The sequence below is a fragment of the Anomaloglossus baeobatrachus genome, chromosome 11, assembly GCF_048569485.1.
Source record: "Anomaloglossus baeobatrachus isolate aAnoBae1 chromosome 11, aAnoBae1.hap1, whole genome shotgun sequence".
NCBI classification, from domain to species: Eukaryota; Metazoa; Chordata; class Amphibia; order Anura; family Aromobatidae; genus Anomaloglossus; species Anomaloglossus baeobatrachus.
In genome coordinates, this window is record NC_134363.1 from 42379717 (window position 1) to 42388205 (window position 8489).

The following is an 8489-nucleotide window of genomic DNA, read 5'->3' on the forward strand; positions in this document are numbered from 1 at the left end:
AATCTCTCCTTTCAGGCCAACTGGGCGTTTCTTCAGAGTCTTCTCTGGTGGGTGTGACCTTTTACTTTTCCCTCTCAGATGCTACCAATCACAGCTCAGCAGTTGATCTAGCAGACAAAAGGTGCTAAGCTGATTGACAGAGTTGAGGAAGAAAGGGTAAAAGTGTATAGCCTAGAGAAGACTCTGAAAACACACCTAGTTGGACTGTAAGTAGAGATTTCACATACTGTGCTCCAAAAGAAACAAATTTGAATATCTCTGCAATGGAGCGACGTAAAGCAAAATGGAAAAGAGTGGCAGAATCAGGGGAGCTCAGGGAATATTACAAGGCGCATAACTCCATTTTTAAGCAAGTGATAGGTCCTTTTTAAAGTGAATAGAGTAGTAGTGAGCATGTGCAACCTCCACACCAAAAGACAGCGAGTGGATGGGTGGTCACACAGTCTCACTATTGCTCTAATCATATCCCCCATGGGACTTTTGGTATCCCTTTATCAAGATTGGTTGAACCACCTGTGGATAGGTAATATATGTTGTTCATTGGGCAACCCCTTTAAGTTGCCCATACACAACATGAAAGTCTACTGAACTGGGAGCATCTAAAATCTATGGGCGTCTCCTATCCTAGAATTTTAACCATATGATGGGGAAAAGAAGGAATGGGCATGTTGAATTTCTGCATGCCTGATCTCTTTTGTTCCCAAAGTAAATGTCAGCAACTTTTTACCATCTTACAATTAAGGGGAATAAAAAACAATTCAAGCAAATGCAAACCCAGCCTGCATCCACACATGGGAAGTGGGATCAGAAGAGATTGTGTTCAGCAGATAGACCTTCATGTAGTACTGGGGTTACATCACCTTGTCAATATCGATAAATTACCAAAATATCTGCCAAGTTATCAATGTAGGAGCTGATCATTCACCATTACCTTCTACCATGTAATGAATAAGGAGAAGAAATAAGTGCAGGATAGAAGCTGTGTATCCAGCCCATATTACCGGGAGGAACAATCCTACAGGAAAAAAAAATCTGACACTTGGATGAGACTGCAAACTGTATATTAGGGGTCTGAAAAATAAATGAAGGAACAATGTTGCAGCCTGAACATTATCAATTAAACAGATAAAAGGTCTGGAGCTGATTCCAGGTGTGGTATTTGCATTTAGAAGCTGTTGCTGTAAACCCACAGTAAGGTTGACTTTATGGCACAGAGGGACAATGACAATGACCCAACATAGCCTGCAAAGCAAAGAAGTGACTCTGGTAACCCTCAACTCTGCTCTATCCTTCAAGCCACACATCCAAGCCCTTTCCACCGCTTGCCGACTACAACTCTAAAATATCTCCCGGATTTGTGCATTCCTTAACCAAGAATCTGGAAAAACACTAGTGCATGCCCTCATCATCTCTCACCTAGACTACTGCAACCTCCAACTCTGTGGTCTCCCTTATAACACTCTTGCACTCCTCCAATCTATCCTAAACTCTGCCACCTGACTAATCCACACCCCCCGCTATTCCTTGGCCTCTCCTCTGCCAATCCCTTCACTTGTCCCCCATTCCCCAAAGACTCCAGTTCATCCATGACCTACAAAGCCATCCACAACCTCTCTCCTACTTACATCTGTGACCTAGTCTCCCGGTACTTACCAAGACATAACCTCAGATCCTCACAAGATCTCCTTCTCTCCACCCCTCTTATCTCATCTTCCCACAATCGCATACAAGATTTCTCCCGTGCCTCCCCCATACTCTGGAACTCTCTACCCCAACACATCAGACTCTCAATAACCGTGGAAACCTTCAAAAGGAACCTGAAGACCCACCTCTTCCGACAAGCCTACAGCCTTCAGTAACACTCATCCCACTTATACCGCTGTATGTCCAGCTCTGCCCCATCTACTGTACCCTCACCCATCCCGCTCACCCCACTTATGCCACTGCATGCCCAGCTCTACCCCATCTACTGTATCCTCACCCATCCCCATTACTCAACTATACTTGTGCATGTCCAGCACTGCCCCATCTACAGTACCCTCACCCATCCCACTCACCCCACTATACTGCTGCATGTCCAGCTCTACCCCATCTACTGTATCCTCACCCATCCTCCTCACCCCACTATACCATTGCATGTCCAACTCTGCTCTCCTCTCACCTACTGTATCCTCACCCATCCTCCTCACCCCACTATACCATTGCATGTCCAACTCTGCTCTCACCTACTGTATCCTCACCCATCCCCCTTACCCAACTATACCGCTGCATGTGTCACGGGCGGAGGAGGGGACGCTGCGCTCTCCCACTGCTCGGGTCCGGCCGCTGCTGCTGCTCGGTGGTGGCTCGAGCGGTGGGCCGGATCCCGGGGACTCGAGCGGCGTTCCTCGCCCGTGAGTGAAAAGGGTGGGTATTGATTGTGGGGATCTGATTATTGTCCGTGACGCCACCCACGGTTGTGGTGATATTGGTGACACCACCGCTGCTCTGGACGGGGATCCCGGGAGCGATGACAGGGAGCAGCTTTGTTGTTAGTTCTCCCCTCCGTGGGTAGGGGGTTGGTTGTCCCGGGGCCCGGTGATGGGGTAGGGATGGATGACAGGCGGGTTACAGGGCCTGGTGAGGTGCAGGGTCGCGGGGGCAGCGCTGTGCCGCACGGCACGGTGGTACTCACTCAGCCAATGATGAGGACACAGTTCTCAGTAAAACACACGGCTGGATGGACGGGTCCCACAGACGGCTGCGGTGTTGTTTCTCCCGGCAGGTTGATGGTGACTGCCTTTCCCTGCACCTATGTATTGTAACGGTTCCAATGGGTTCCCATCGGTAACCCGCTCCTCAGCTTGGATGGGAGCCGAAGGAGCCCCTTTTGCCCGCAGGCTCTGGCCCTGGGAACTTTAGCCTTGGCGGTGACTGTGTTTCCCTCTCTCAGTTGGACCGTTGCCTTCTGTCGGGACTTGGCTGCTGGGAAACTCAGGAGGTTCCCTTCGCTAACGAATTTGGCAAATTCACGGCGACTCCTAGCCTTGCCAGGTCCGCAAGCCCCTGCCAGATGGTGCTGGCTTCTCTTTGCGTACCGGTCCGGTACCGCCGGGCCACCGCCCATCCACGGTCCTTACGGTAAACTTCGATAGGCCACTCCTGCAGACAGTCACCACCGTCTGCCAACCTTGCTGATCCGTCCGGGCCCCACACCCGGATCAACTTCAGGCTGCTCTTCTACCACTTTCCTTCCTCTCACTTTCACTTCCCAACTCAATCTGCCTGGTTTTCCCGCCTCCAGGACTGTGAACTCATCGGTGGGCAGGGCCAACCGCCTGGCCCACCCCCTGGTGTGAACATCAGCCCCTGGAGGGAGGCAACAAGGGTTTTAGTCTGACCTCGGTGTGCCTGACCGGGAGTGTGGGGTGTGTTGGTGTTGTTCTCTGTGGCCCCTGGCTGGTCCAGAGTGCCACATTCCCCCTTAGTAAAATGCAGACCGTCCGCGGGCTGCCCGTCCATCACCGGTTTTATTTTCACAACTGGAAAAAATAACGGTAAAACAGTGGTTACAAGTATACTAACATCTTCCCATATCGGAAGGTACTCTTATTTAACGTTGCAAAACGGTTACGGCTTCCGCTCTCTCCCACCCAAGCAACCTGGCCCTGATGCTGCCCCTAACCAAATAGGCAGCACCCCTTGACCCCAGTCCAGCACAAGTCGCCCGAGCGGGTTCTGTCCTTTTCAGGGGACCCACGTCCATGGGGAACCCCTGAAACCCCCAGAGGATCGCCACCGGTTCCGGTGGTGGCTGGGCCCCAGCCTGCTCCACTGCGGGCCCTTCCTCCAATCTGCCTCTCCGGAGGCGGTCACGGTAAAAGCCACAACAACATTATTATTTACATGCCACAAGTTTGTGGTTGCCCTGTTAGTTCTCGGGCCTGTTCGTAGTAGTTTCTACGCATAATTTGAAAAGGGGGTCCCAACGGGGACCAGTTGCCGGCAACGACCGGTGCAAATGAAGCTGAAAATCAGATGAACTCCAGTGCTTCGTAGCCAACGGGCTACCACAAACAAAACTGTAGGATCCCAACGGAGACTTGCTGTAGGGTCCCGACGGGGACTGTCAGCTGGGTCCCAGGGGCCATTCACAACATTTGGCTCCGGTACAACTTCTTCCCGCAGCTTTCCCACAGTCCACCACCGAACAGCACGAGGCCCCAACGCCACCCTCACACAGGGGTGACACTGTCCCACAGGACTCCATTTTCAGCTGCCGATGATGCGGGTACGACTGCTCCTCCAAACGGACTCCTTAGCCTTGAGGGCCGTCTGGAACGTCAGCAGAGTCCCAATGGGGACCGACAGCAAGGTAACCGGGAACCGCTACCATGCTTTAACTTTTCTTTCTTAATCAGCAATCCCGCGGCGCAGCTGCCTTTGCTGCCGCTCCCGGTGCGGAGCACTTTCTGCTTGCTCCGGTTCAGGCGGTGTGGGGGATGGGCCCAGCCAGAGTCCCTCCGTGCCGGCTACGACCGGTACCTTCGGTAATGAGGGACCCCGCTGGGAGATGGCCTGCTCTGCCTCCTGGCAGCGGCATCCCCGCCGTGCCTCCGGTGCATCTTTGCTGACGGGCTCAGCCTTCGGCTTCTTCCATGGAAACGTATCAGGGCGGTCACAGGCTTCTGCTGCAGGTCGGTCCGCCGGGGCGGATTGGCAGGGTACCGCTACCGGTGGTGGTGGTAGCGGGCCTAGTGGCGGGGCAGCAGCAGCCAACACAGGTAGCGGGGGAGGTAGCAGGGCGAGCGGGTATGGACCGGGTCCCTCGGCCGCGATGACCGACCCACTAGGGGTACAGGGGCGTGGGTCACTTACCCTCACTTCCAAGACTCCCTCCACCTCGCGTCTCCGTATGGCCGCCACCACTTCCACCATGTCGGCCTCCCACTCCTCCAGGAGGAGCTGCATGCGGACCTGCAGACGGCTGCTTAGCTGGACGGTCCGGACTTCCACCCACGCTGCGGTGCCAGGCGCGGTGACCACGGTGTTGTCGGTCGGACTCAGCATCTTTAGCAGCAGCCTCTTCCAGGAACCAGTAAATGGCCGCAGGGTCCTGGTGTCCCTGCCTCCATAGCCGCGTGCTACATGCGGCCAGACTCCATCAGTCCCCCTTAGTCTCTTTCCGGCTCCTCCTCTACAGGGGCGGGGTTTTGGCCTTCGTGCCTCCACTACTCGAGGAGACGCTCGAGCGGGTATTTTTCGCGCCCAAGATGGCGGCTTCTCCAAATTTTCGGCCGGACACCTCCGGTGGTCACACAAGGCGCACTTCCACCAGTTGGTAGAACGGTAGGATCCTGTTCGTGACGCCAAGTTGTCGCGGGCGGAGGAGGGGACGCTGCGCTCTCCCACTGCCCGGGTCCGGCCGCTGCTGCTGCGGCTGCCGCTGCTGCTCGGTGGTGGCTCGAGCGGTGGGTCGGATCCCGGGGACTCGAGCGGCGCTCCTCGCCCGTGAGTGAAAAGGGTGGGGATTGATTGTGGGGATTTGATTATTGTCTGTGACGCCACCCACGGTTGTGGTGATATTGGTGACACCACCGCTGCTCTGGACGGGGATCCCGGGAGCGATGACAGGGAGCAGCTTTGTTGTTAGTTCTCCCCTCCGTGGGTAGGGGGTTGGTTGTCCCGGGGCCCGGTGATGGGGTAGGGATGGATGACAGGCGGGTTACAGGGCCTGGTGAGGTGCAGGGTCGCGGGGGCAGCGCTGTGCCGCATGGCACGGTGGTACTCACTCAGCCAATGATGAGGACACAGTTCTCGGTAAAACACACGGCTGGATGGACGGGTCCCACAGACGGCTGCGGTGTTGTTTCTCCCGGCAGGTTGATGGTGACGGCCTTTCCCTGCACCTATGTAGTGTAACGGTTCCAATGGGTTCCCACCGGTAACCCGCTCCCCAGCTTGGATGGGAGCCGAAGGAGCCCCTTTTGCCCACAGGCTCTGGCCCTGGGAACTTTAGCCTTGGCGGTGACTGTGTTTCCCTCTCTCAGTTGGACTGTTGCCTTCTGTCGGGACTTGGCTGCTGTGAAACCCAGGAGGTTCCCTTCGCTAACGAATTTGGCAAATTCACGGCGACTCCTAGCCTTGCCGGGGTCTGCAAGCCCCTGCCAGATGGTGCTGGCTTCTCTTTGCGTACCGGTCCGGTACCGCCGGGCCACCGCTCGTCCACGGTCCTTACGGTAAACTCCGATAGGCCACTCCTGCAGACGGTCACCACCGTCTGCCAACCTTGCTGATCCGTCCAGGCCACACACCCGGACCAACTTCAGGCTGCTCTTCGACCACTTTCCTTCCTCTCACTTTCACTTCCCAACTCAATCTGCCTGGTTTTCCCGCCTCCAGGACTGTGAACTCCTCGGTGGGCGGGGCCAACCGCCTGGCCCACCCCCTGGGGTGAACATCAGCCACTGGATGGAGGCAACAAAGGTTTTAGTCTGACCTCGGTGTGCCTGACCGGGAGTGTGGGGTGTGTTGGTGTTGTTCTTTGTGGCCCCTGGCTTGTCCAGGGCGCCACACATGTCCAACTCTGCTCTCACCCACTGTATCCTCACCCATCCCCCTCACCCCATTTATACCACTGCACGACCAGCTCTGTCCCATCTACTGTATCCTCACCCATCCCCCTTACCCAACTATACCGCTGCATGCCTAGCTCTGCCCCATCTACTGTACCCTCACCCATTCCCCTCACCCCACCATACCACTGCATGTGCAGCTCTGCCCCATCTACTGTACCTGCATGTCCAACTCTGCCCCATCTACTGTATCCTCACCCATCTCCCTTACCCAACTATACCGCAGGATCTCAGGATCTATGTGCGGGAGATTCCCATGAAATTTTGCTTCCTACAGCTGTCTAGACAGAAAGAATGTGCTCTCCCCTTGTAACACTACTTTCCAGTTACTGACCTGGAAATGATGGACATTACCAGGTGCAATGCCGTCAATGCCGGACATCACCGACATCAGGCAAAATGACAAATAGGGATGTGCTACGCAGTGGACGAATATTAAATACAAATCAGGTTGGACCACTAAAACCGCCCCCCCACCTCCATCTTCCCAGCTTATTGGGCCCCATTCATCAGAACTGTCTTACAGTAAAACTGTCATTTTTGCAACTTCATATTTACACATCAGCATAAGTAATGGTGACCTGGAAATGTGTAAGGGAGTGTTTTTTCTAATAAAGTTTTTTCCCACTTACTGGGTTAGTAATGGGGGTGTCTGATAGATGCCTCTCCATTACTAACCCCAGGCATTGATGCCAGCTGAGATTACCCAGCTGGCATTAACTCAAAAAGTATTACCCTGATTGCCACCACACTAGGGCAATTGGCAAAGCAACAGAATTGGAGCATCTAATGGATGTGCCACTTCTGGGGTGGCTGCATGCTGGTATTTTTAGGCAGTGAAGGGGCCACTAACCATGGGCCTTCCCAGCCTGATAATACTAGCCCCCAGTTGTCTGCTTTATCTTGGCTGGTTATCAAAAATAAGGGGGCCCCATGCCAGTTTTTATTTATTTGTTAGGTTAAACCAAGCTAAACACCCTTTAGTGCCACATGAAAGTAACTAAAGGGTACAAGTGTAAAAAAGTATTTGATGATAGACTAGTCCAACAGTGGGCAGCATCTCTTCCTGCTGGTGTTGGGTGCAGTTTACACTTAATGGATTAGTACTGGGTAAGTATGATAGAGGCCTCCCTACTACTAACCCCCGGGATTGATGCCAGCTGAGATTACACAGCTGGCATTAACTCCAAAAGTATTACTCTGATTACCACCGAACTAAGGCAATTGGCAAAGCAACAGAATTGGAGCATCTAATGGATGTCCCACTTCTGTGTCAGCTACATGCTGGTATTTTTAGGCTGGGAAGGGCCAATAACCATGGGCCTTCCCAGCCTGATAATACCAGCCCGCAGCTGTCTGCTTTACTTTGGCTGGTTATCAAAAATAAGGGGGGGACCCAAGCCATTTTTTATTTATTTTTTATTTATTAGGTTAAACCAATAATACTAAAGGGTGCATATTCAAAAAAATATTAGATGATAGACTAGTCTGACAGCGGGTAGCATCTCCTCCTGCGGGTACTGCGTGCAGTTTGCAGGTGACGTCAGTGCATCAGACGTACAGTTTGTGCAGACACCAGATCCCATCCCTGCAAGTCACCAGTTCCCAGGATCTTGGATATAAGAGGTTGTTTTTCACCTTTGAAGACCCTGGAGGGTGAATGTGCTGCACCTGTTTGTTTGAGCAAAGCCCTGAGTAGTGACAAAGTATTACCAGCCCTGGAATGAGGCTGCATTTCCTTTCCCTTTCTATTGACTTTATGGCTCAAGGCTAGCAGCTCACACAATAAATAAGCCAAACAAGTCCCCCCCCCCCACTTGGTACACAAACACTTGTATTGGAAGAGGGTCCTCCAATGACAGGGTGAAATCAGGG